Below are 11,024 nucleotides of genomic sequence, written 5' to 3' on the forward strand. Positions count from 1 at the left end.
TTGGACCAGTCCAATATGACTGTCAGTTGAAATAAACCTTGTGTTTGTTATGAATCTATTTTGATGCGTTTTCCCGTAACTTTTGTAATTTTACGTGTTTACAGTTGTTTTACAACTGCTTACACACGTTTTCAAAACCATCTCTCCTTTTTTTCAAAACTCTACACACAATTCCCAAAACTGCACACACGAAATGCAAAATGCCTCACATCTTCAAAATAAAACACTGCATTCAAAATACCATAAACACATCTCTAAATGAAGCATTTGCATCAAATGGCAAACACTTTTTTTCATAATATTACATTTTTGGATATACCATGTACACACTGTTGTTCTAAATCTTAAGCTCTTTTTTCTTTCATAGGCTTATATCTACATTTACAATGTTCTAGAGAGAAAGTAATCTGCAGAAAGTGGTTGAGAAACAATGTAATGTTACAGTAAAACAGAGGGGGGGGGGTATTGTATGCAAAAAAAATTCTGATTGATTTGTAATGCTGAAATAGTCATTAGATAGTTGCATGCAGTATGGACGCCACTGTAAAGCTACTCAACATGGGCTTCTCTCATTGGTCAATCCGTGGTTGATCACATGATGAATAAGTGTGGCCCTGATCTCATCAGAGATGGCTCTCATTCTTCCTCTTCTTCCCTCCTCCTCGTTGTTGTCCCGTCTCTCCCTCCTCCTCCCCTTACTCTCTGTCTATTGTTGGCATCCATTGTTCAAAACAGGTAATCTGACCTTTGACCTATGTATAGGCCTATACTAAAGCAGTGATTGGTTAGTGTTCAGTTATGACATAATGTGTTTGCAAATGGGAGGAGTGTGTGTGTGTGTGTGTGTGTGTGTGTTTGCCCTGGTAAATAAGTGAAGCATTTTGATTGGTTGTGTTTAGAAATGGATAGCAAGTCACTTCCTGTTAAATTTTTGTGTCTTAGGTAGAGAATTGTGTTTAATGTTTTGAAAAAAGTGTTTTATGCAATTGAAAACTGAGTGAAAGGCTGATAAATTGCTTATGGTTTTGGAGATTTGCTGTGTAGTTTTGCACTTTAAGTGAGAGTTTTCAAAAACCGTGTGACATGAAAAGATGTTGTGTGTAAGCAGTTGGAAAAAAACTGTAAAAATATCAAAATCAATATTGATATCGCAATATTCATAATCAATATCGCAATATCACATTTTGTCAATATTGTGCAACCCTAGAAACCACAGAATCTGACCCTGTGCCACCTGTGCACTCTGAACTGGTTTATATTCTCTACGATTGGTAGACAATTTTGTGCGTAAACGATGACAGCTGTGTTGTTGTTGTCGTGTTTAACTTTTGCTGCCTGTGTTAACCATTTTTCAAGACAAGTGCATTACAGTGTGAAATGTGTTTTAGCAAGTGAGAATGTGGTTAGAGTTGTGCAAGAAGAGTGACTGATTCGACAAATGGGTTTAGGCCACGGAGCATTTGGTTCAGAGAATGCAGTTTAGTGTTTTAGCAATTCAGGAAAACTGTAAATAAACCAGCAAGCGAGAACCATTGAATTGTGGGCATTTTTGCTTAGAAAGTCACTTAAACAATTAATTGATTATCAAAATCATAGCTGATTCTTTTTTGGTGGATTGAATAATCAATTATTTGACTAATCATTTCAGTTCTAGTGCATTCCACCGCAAACCTCACCTACGTACGTTCAGCCAGTTCAGTAAAAGCGGCCCACTCTTCTGATGACGACACTTGTAGGGCCCCAGAGCAACACAGTTTACCATTTTATTCATTACTGAGAACAAAACTGACATGTAAACTAAACATTACAGCCAAATTAGCCCAAAGCCAAACTGTTATATTTCACAAAGAATCATGAAAACTGGCTGACAAAGTTCTGTCAGTAAAACCTGATACAGAATAGTCAAGCCAGGGCTGACTGTACTATCCCCTACAAGTCTATGACTCAATTTTACTACACTAATTGCTATTCACTTTTGCAATGAAGGCTCCCCTGAAGCTAGGTCTTCTACCGTCATTTAATATTCACCGTGGGTGCTGACACAAGCCTCTGTTCTTTTACAAGCTCCATGCGAGTTAGTACTGAGCATCAGATCCAGTAAGGCTGAAAGTGAAGAAATCCAAGCTGCTTTTCTCTATGTTTATAGAAATGGAAAGTTTTAGGTCGGTGTAAGACTCAAAACAAACAGGTCAAGTACTCTGACCTGACTTTTACTTTACTCTCTGGGACATTCCTCCAAAATGACCTCATATGGGGGACAGCAGGCTTGGAAAGCAATAAAATCTGTCTCAGTGGAGATGGCTTTTCCATCAGCTCTCCGGCTTTCATTGTTCAGTGCTGTGGCTCAAACCTGCCGTCTGGGATCCCCTGTGGCAGCTTCAAGGATAGGGGGAATAGGTTGTAACAACTTATACTGCTCAGGTATAAACTCTCACATCTTAAACCTAAACTCTCCATTATAATCCCAAGGGCTAACTTTATAGCCATCAGTAGCTAAAAGGTTAGCAACTGCAGACTCAATGGTTTTGGTGCACAGGAAAGTGAGCTGATCTGAAAACATCAAGGCTCTTAAATAGAGTCAGAAGAATAGGGAGAATAGGAATGCACTCTGAACAACGAGGGTTCCTACAAAATGCATTATGTTTTTTGGTTTACTTTTGTCAGGAAAAAAAGCAATAAAGCAAGATCTAAAATCCCCATGGCACAGAACAACATTTCTGGGATCAGCCTTCCATAATTGCTATTAACTTTATACTTCTTTGAACATTTTTAAGCATTTTTCATACTTTCTTTGACAAAAAAACATTTCTGTAAATCTTTGCAACTGACTGCAAGGGCAGCCACAAAGCATGGAGCACAACTTGTGGAACCTTTCTTGTAGAGAACACTGTCCTTCGCTTACCTTTACTGACTTAAATTGACGTTCAGCCTTTTTATGAATAAATTCAATTTAGACACTGTCACTCGTAAATCAAAAGATATATTTAATTATGTTTTTTAACAAAACATGTAGTGGTAGGGAACAGTAGTTTCTTTTCCACCACGAGCTGTGTTTTTCTTCTGCCCCGAGTGGGTCCACAAAGCTTCCTTACCAAGGTTTGCTTTGCTTTGCGCTGGTGGTGTCAGCACATGGTGGTTTGCTTGTGGAGGAAGAAGAGGTGCATGCAAAATATAAGGGAAACATTCAACTACAGGGATGGAATTACAGAATAATTTGGATGAACAGCAGTTCAAACTGTTCTCCCTCAGCTACAGACTCCAACTCAACATGCTGAACCGGTTAAACAGCCACTGACACTGGCCATCTAAAGCCAACGGTGCTGTACACACTGGAAAAACTACAAGTGATGGTTAGCATACCTAGGCCTGACTGTCAGCTTGGTGTGCCTGGGTCCTTACCGTAAAGGAAAAAAAACCCAGAAAACTATGTTTAAGAATGTTTAGTAAAATCAGGTTAGCGCAGAAAGCTGGCAATAACACGTTATTTAAGTGCCTGTAAATACACCGACGGCGGTTTTGTGAGGCAGCTATAATGCATACAGTGGATAATAATTCATTTGTCAATGGGGATATTCAGTCAGAGTAGGACCTTGCTGTAAAGTTTAATGACACATGTCCAACATTACCTGTGTAATATATAGACATAAGCAGTGATGATGCAGACTTTGGAATTCATCCAGAGTCAGTAAATTAGCAAAACTAGCCCTAAGCCTAATCGCACTGATGATAAACATTCAAGGTTATATGTTGACACAGCACTCACACTGTAACACACAGAGTTTACATCATCTGGGAACGTTGTCTGGACAGACTAGTGTAATAATGTCTGTCTGGGGCTCTGGTCTTTTAATGGCAATGCTTCGCCTGGCCAGTGGAAATAGCTGACTTTAAATATTGGCAAAAATGGTCAAGACTAAATATTGGCTTAAAGTACATGGAAGCTATGACCGACAAACATTGAGCAACTGGGGTTCTTCTCTTTCAATTGAAGGTATTTAGATGGAGAGGTAACATAATACAAGCATAATTCTCAGCATTTAAAATAATCTTAAAGGCAACAGCTCACCAGCTTATTTTTCTGTAATGGAGTAACCCAGTAATAATATACGGTGATCTTCTTATCTACAAATAGGGCTGTAATCAAGTACGCCATCTACCATAAACAGCGGTGAAAATGAGAGCTTAGGGTTGATTAACTGTCTGACTAGAGCAGTGCGCTATACCTGTGCAGAACAATAAAGCTTTTGAGTGAATACTAAGCAAACTGCTACCTTTATTATCCAGGCAGGGGTACAAGAACAGGGCTCTTGGAACACAAACCTGCCGCATTGCTCTGGAGAAACAGCTAATGTTATAAAGTTTTACTCATGAGACAATTCAATTGACAGGCACCCAATTGTTCCAAAGATAAACTGGCTTACAGTTTTGGGAAGGCAATCTAATAAAACATTTAATTTGATTGCTGTTGCCGGATGAATGTAGCTTTTAAGTAGTTTCACATTTTATGTCCCCACATCAAGTCCACTGCCACGACATGTGACATTTCCAACGATCTGTCAAATGGACAATAATTATGACTGTGTGCTCTGCCACTTGGAGGAAATTAAACACTTGGCACTATAACGTGTGCATTGTACATATTCATCAGCAGGGAGCCAGTGGCACAGGGGTAGCATTTCAACAGCGAACAGTGACCCCAGTTTCACATTATGTCTCACTCTGATGAACGTGCATTGGCCCGGGGCTGCCACAGGGAGGGTGGGGGACAATCAGTATAGGTTTCCCAGGCCTTAAGTTCAAGTGGGGCCCAATGATCAATTACTAGTGTAGAAAATTACAGAAATGACACAAAGCTTTGTCCATGCGTCATGTCTGTGCAGTTCAAATGCTCTAACCAAAACAAAATCTGAGGGTCATGTCTTTCATAGCTACAGCCGAAGAAGCGGAAGAACTAAAAGACTGAGCTTACATTTTCAGAAAACGTTTCCAAGGTAAGTTTCCAAACTAAACACACAAAGATTGCTGGTGTCCCAAGAAGGAGCGCAGGACTGGTTGTCTGTTGTAGTCTGACCGTACAGTACAAAGAGCTAACAGACACCCGGCCAAATCATGAGCTCAACACTGGCCTCTGAAAGCAGCCAGCGCTCAGAGGATACTAAGTGTATACATATGTTTGTTGAGAAGTGTGGTGTTATTAAGCTGGTCTCGTTTTCTGATGTGGTACAGGAAATGGCTCACTGCTCAAATTAAGCCATGTTTAGGTTATAGCAGTAAACATTTTGTAGCCACATTTCTCCACGCTATAAGACTCAAGGTATAAGACCTTTATAAAGGGTCCGGAGCATGCAATCACTACTAGCTATAAAACTTTCACATTACGTCACTACAAGCTGTTGAATCTAATAAACTAAAGGAGGATGTCCCGCCCTCAAATAGCTCATTTCTGACAGCTTCATGATCTGAAACTATTATTTAAGTCTCAAACAGACATCGGTTCTCTTAACAACAGACCTAAAAAATGGAAATAATGGCCTAGTTTGGCAGCTGAACCCAGGCACAACACGATTCGCAACACATTATCTCATGTGCAGTGGAAAAAGCAATTCCCGTTCTGTGGTTCCTTTGGTTTTCTCCTGTGAAATTGGGGTCTTTGGAGTGAGGACAAGGAGCATGCTTTAATCTGGAAAATATTACTGGGGGTGGAAGAACATGGGAAACAATAACACTAGGAGGATTCCTCTTCCATCCTCTGGGCTCTGTGATTTGAAGATATGCTTTAGTCTGCAATTTTAGCAAACCACAACAACCCGCTTGGCCCCAGTCCTCTGCTACTCTTTTTCCACCTTCCTTTAAAGTGGGCTTTTGTCTGGCCTGTCTATGAAGTAGAATGGCTGGAGAGCAGCTCAGAAAGAGACAAAATCTCTCAGGTGACAAAGTCAGTTTGGGTAGTAAGTCTGCACTAGGGGTGCAAGATATATTGACTCAATGTCGTTTTCGGAATATATCAAAAGTGTGCAATATTTTGTTTATTTTGTGGGGTGCTGCGTCCCGTCCGTTGGCTGTCTGGCTAAGTTGTAGGGGTGCACGATTTCAGAAAATGTCACGATTCGATATTGATTTTCAGGCTCAAGATTCGATTCAAAATAGATTTTTGATTAAAAAATGATTCATGATTAAAAAAACGATTCACAGTATGTAAATGTAGTTACTTTTCCCATGTGATTGCAGTAGACATATAATTTCAAAAAAAGAATTTAAGTTCTACTGATTCAAAATCGATTCATAGAATTCCCCAAAAAAGGGGAATTTAGAGCCCGCTTGAAACACTATAATGATCATCATTTCATTGGCCAGTTACCGTGCCACATGCACGCGTTAGTGCACGTCAGCGCACGGGTCCACTATGTGACAAACCCTGTGGAGCGTACCACGTGTGTGCATATTTCGACCTCAGTCCTTTTCCTTCCAGAAAAATGCTGAGTTTTTTTGTGATTGTTGCGGGCAAAAATCCTTGATTATGCGACACGTTTTCTCAAAAAATGCGATGGAATTTGCGGGATATTTATGCAATTTTATGCGATGAAATTGCGGGAACTTGCAAAAACTGCGGTTTGATGAAAAAGAGAAATAAAAGTGATTCCCCCAACACACTGCTTTTCGATGATGTTCACGTCGCGTAATTATGTCACTTCATAACGTTCCCATGGCAACAGGGGAAAATGGCTGAAATATACAGTATGTGACTTTTTGCAACAAAAAAATTTTGCGCGGAAATTGCCAATTTATGCGGCGAAAGTGCGGCGTATTTTAAAAAAATGCTGTGGACTTTGGCTGATTATGCATTGAATTATGCGATCGCATAATCGCGTTTTTCTGGAGGGACTGAGAAACAGATAGAGACAACTAAACGGAGCGAATCAGAGAAGCAAAAGAAAAGTTGTGTCCTGTTCTCTTTATTTATTTATTTTGTCCAACCAGTAAAACATGTCCTGTTCTGTAGACATGGTCCTTATTTATTTATTCATGTTGGACCATCCAATATGACTTGTTTAATTTGTTATGAATGTATTTTGATGCGTTTTCCCATAACTTTTGTAATTTGTTTAAAAATATCAAATCTATATCTCAATATTCATAATCGATATCGCAATATTACATTTTGTCAATATCGTTTAACCCTAGTCTGCACTACAATAAGTTGGCCTCGATCCAGATCATTTAAAAGATGTACATTGAGGGCGCCCAGGTAGCTCAGTTGGTAGAGCAGGTGCCCATATATAGAGTATTACTCTGCGACGCAGTGGGCCCTGGTTTGATTCTGACCTGTGGCCCTTTGGTGCATGTAGTTCCCCCCTCTCTCTCCCCTTTCATGTCTTCAGTTGTCATGTCAAATAAAAACCTAAAAATGCCAAACAATAATCTTTTTTTTTATTTCTTTTTTTTTAAAAGAGCTTTCAGGTGACTCTACCATCCTCCTGCCAGAGTCGTAATAAATGACACTAGTGTGTAATGAGGCCTCGCTGCTCTGTGTGGAAGCCTTCCCGTGTTCACTCAAAGACTTCCTCTTCACACATGGAGAAGTAATCAAAACATGGAGGCAAATGGAGCAAGTAGGTCTTCCTTCAAAGCAGAATGACTCACTTCTGTTTTTGACATCAAGACAGTCAAAGCCTTCCGGCAACTGATTAACTACTGTTTTCACAGAGGATACCATAACTAATGATTTGTAAGCTGTTGTCTAACAAAAATCACCACAGGGACAGTAAACGGAAAATCTAATCTACATTTGGATCCTGCTGGGACGAGTTGTGGAAAATACCTCATAAAAAGTTGAGGCTACTGAGAGAAGAACTATGTAACACAAAGCATATAAAACTCTAAACAAATACAAAAACAGGTACACTTTTGACTGTTTTATTATTTTATTTATAGCTGGGGGATTGTAGATGTGGTGCACTCTTTAAGGTTGATGCAGGAATTAATGGAGGTGATTTTTGCTGCCAATCTGCATTTAAGGGAAGTGATAATACTCATGACTGTCTGGTTTTGGCTGGCCTGTTTTGAGAAGCCACTGTATGCTGAAAGGTGGCAGAAAAGTCCTCAAACACAAACCGTGACTGCTTATTTGACCTAGAATGAGCCAAGACAAACAATCTACAGCTTCAAAGTATAGTTATACTGCCTGTGTGGTCCGTTTCCATATGGGACCATATTGTACTCATAAAGACTCTCCCTAGGGTTGGGTACCAAACTCTGTACTTTTTTTTTGGGTACCGACCGAATTACGTCAGTACCACCGAGGACAGATTCACGTTATATCAAATGGTCCAGTCAACTTCCGGTTATGGCGGCGCTGGAGTGAAACGTGGTGCACGGAGCTCCCGAATAATTTCGTCTAAATAATCCTATCTAAAAGCTTTTCATTCAACAAAAGTACTTTCTTCAATACAACAATTTTGTTGCGCTTTGAACATCCTGATAAATATGCCGAATCCAAAGAAAGCGGACAACAAGAAGGATGATGCTCAAGCTAACGTTACGAGACTGCAGTTAGCGGAGCCTCCGCCATGGTTTCATGCAGAAATGGAAAAGGGATTCCTCAGGATCCAGGAGTTAATCGATGGACGCCTGAGTAAATTCGCAGAAACCGTGGAGAAAATGAGCAATGACCTACAATCAACAAATCTGAAAATGGTGGAGGTGGTAACAAAGCAGATGGATATGGAAGAAGCATTAACAGGCCTCCACACGGATGTCGCGGATGTCAAGATGGCTGTTGACGGTGAAATCAAACAGTTGAAAGACAAAATTGATGAACTCGAAAATCAATCTCGCCGTCAGAATCTACGTCTGGTGGGTATCCCTGAGGGAGTGGAAGAGAGAAACCCAGTAGACTTTATGAAGGAATGGCTGCAGATTCTGGGGAAGGAGGACGAGACCTACGAAATTGAAAGAGCTCATCGCACTTTGCAACGATGACCAGCAGAAAATGGCAAGCCACGAGCTACTGTGATTCGTCTACTTCAGTATGGTGACACGCTTAAGATTCTCAATGCGGCAAGAGAAAAGGGCAAGCTCCCTTATGGCAACTCTACCGTCATGATATTTCGTGACCTGTCACCGACATTGTTCAGAAAGCGACAAAAATTCAGCGCACTCAAAAAACATCTACGCAATAACGACGTCACTTATGCTATGCTTCATCCCGCGACGTTGAGGATTCATCTGCCGGAGGGACAAAGATCCTTCAACTCCAAAGCATCAGCAGAGACTTTTCTTCGACAACACCATCCACATTTGATTGCCGGATAAGACACTAGCTAATGACGTCTCGAAGCATTCCAGGGATCCACACTAAACTCTACTAAAGTAATCACCCAAAAACTGTAAAAATAACTGTAAAGTTACTAAAGCCACAGGGGTAGGTGGATTTATTTATTTATTTTTTTTATTTTTTTTCAATGAACATTAACGGATAAACTCTGGTGAGTAAGCCTATTTATAAAATAAATAAAAAAATAAAAAACTGTTCAAGGAGAACGTGGTTTTATTTATATTTTGGACATTGAGCAGCTTCGTTACGGTTTACCAAAATATGTGAATTTCTGGACTCAAGGATTGTTTAAAATAAGTTATTTATTTGTTTGCTGGAAAATACATAATTTAAGTTTAACATTTGATAGGTTTGACAATACATCTAACGTTACTTGGGAGTTAGGAAAAGAAGAGCAGGTCAAGTCCGACTGTATGTTGGGGTGCACAATCAGTCATGGGGGTTTAAAGTTTCACACTTCGTTTGGGGAAGTGGTGGGAGTAATGGGGGAGATGGACAGAACACGTTTCAGTTATTTTATTTATGTGTGGGGTAGAGATCAGTTCCGTAAGATCTAAATGCAAATATAACAAATAATTTGCAGTTAACGTCAAATACATTAAAATACAAGTATGTTACTTGGAATGTTAATGGGTTAAATCAAAGACTCAAAAGGAAAAAAGTAATGCTATACCTTAGAAAAAATAATATTGGCATTGCTCTGCTACAAGAAACGCATTTGACCGATTCCGAACATCAAAATCTTAAAAAGCAGTGGCCTGGACAGGTTTTTTTTTCTTCCTTTACGTCACAATCCAGAGGGGTGGCTATACTCATTGACAAAAATATACCCTTTCAAATGGAATCTGTTGATAAAGACAAATCCGGTAGATATATTATTCTAAGAGGAATAATTGCTATGCAGAGAATAACAATAGCGAATGTATATCGTCCTGACATAGAAGGTGCTGATTTTATTCACAATCTCTTTTTCAAATTTGCATGTCCTATGGCAGAACTAATGATCGGAGGGGACTTTAATGTAGTTATGGACCCTGTATTAGATAGATCGTCTACAAGTCAAGTTGCCCTGGCTTTAAAATACGAATTATCAAGTTTTAATTTGATTGACATATGGAGATTTAAGAACAAAACAAAAAAAGAATATTCTTTCTACTCGCATAGGCATAATAATTACTCTAGAATTGACTATTTTTTCATTCCAAAAGCAAAGGACTATTTGATTGAATTATGTGAATATCTACCTAGAATATTGTCAGATCATGCCCCTTTACTTATTTCAGTGTAACATCCTTCGGAATTGCCGAATTGTAAGCTTTGGCGATTCAGCAACCATTTACTGAACAGTTTTGATGCGGTGAGCTTCATAAATATCAAACGGTCCAAGTTTCGGTACCAGAGAGCGCATAAGCATGTGCAGTCACACTGAGTCACGGCAATGCAGGTAAAGCGGTTGCAAGTGTGGTTACACTTTTCTAAACTCCACCCAGACAGCGTATATAATGGCGAGGCGAAAGCGCTCGCGGTATGCTTAACGTTAGACTTCCTCTGTGACAGGCAGGCACCACTGTGTTCACTATGCCCTGTTGACTGACTGACAGGCTGGGGATGTAGGGCAAGGCAAGGCAACTTTATTTCCAAAGCACATTTTAACAAGGCAATTCAAAACGCTTTACATAAAACATTAAAG

This window comes from Perca flavescens, chromosome 5 (assembly GCF_004354835.1).
Source record: "Perca flavescens isolate YP-PL-M2 chromosome 5, PFLA_1.0, whole genome shotgun sequence".
In the NCBI taxonomy this organism is placed as follows: Eukaryota; Metazoa; Chordata; class Actinopteri; order Perciformes; family Percidae; genus Perca; species Perca flavescens.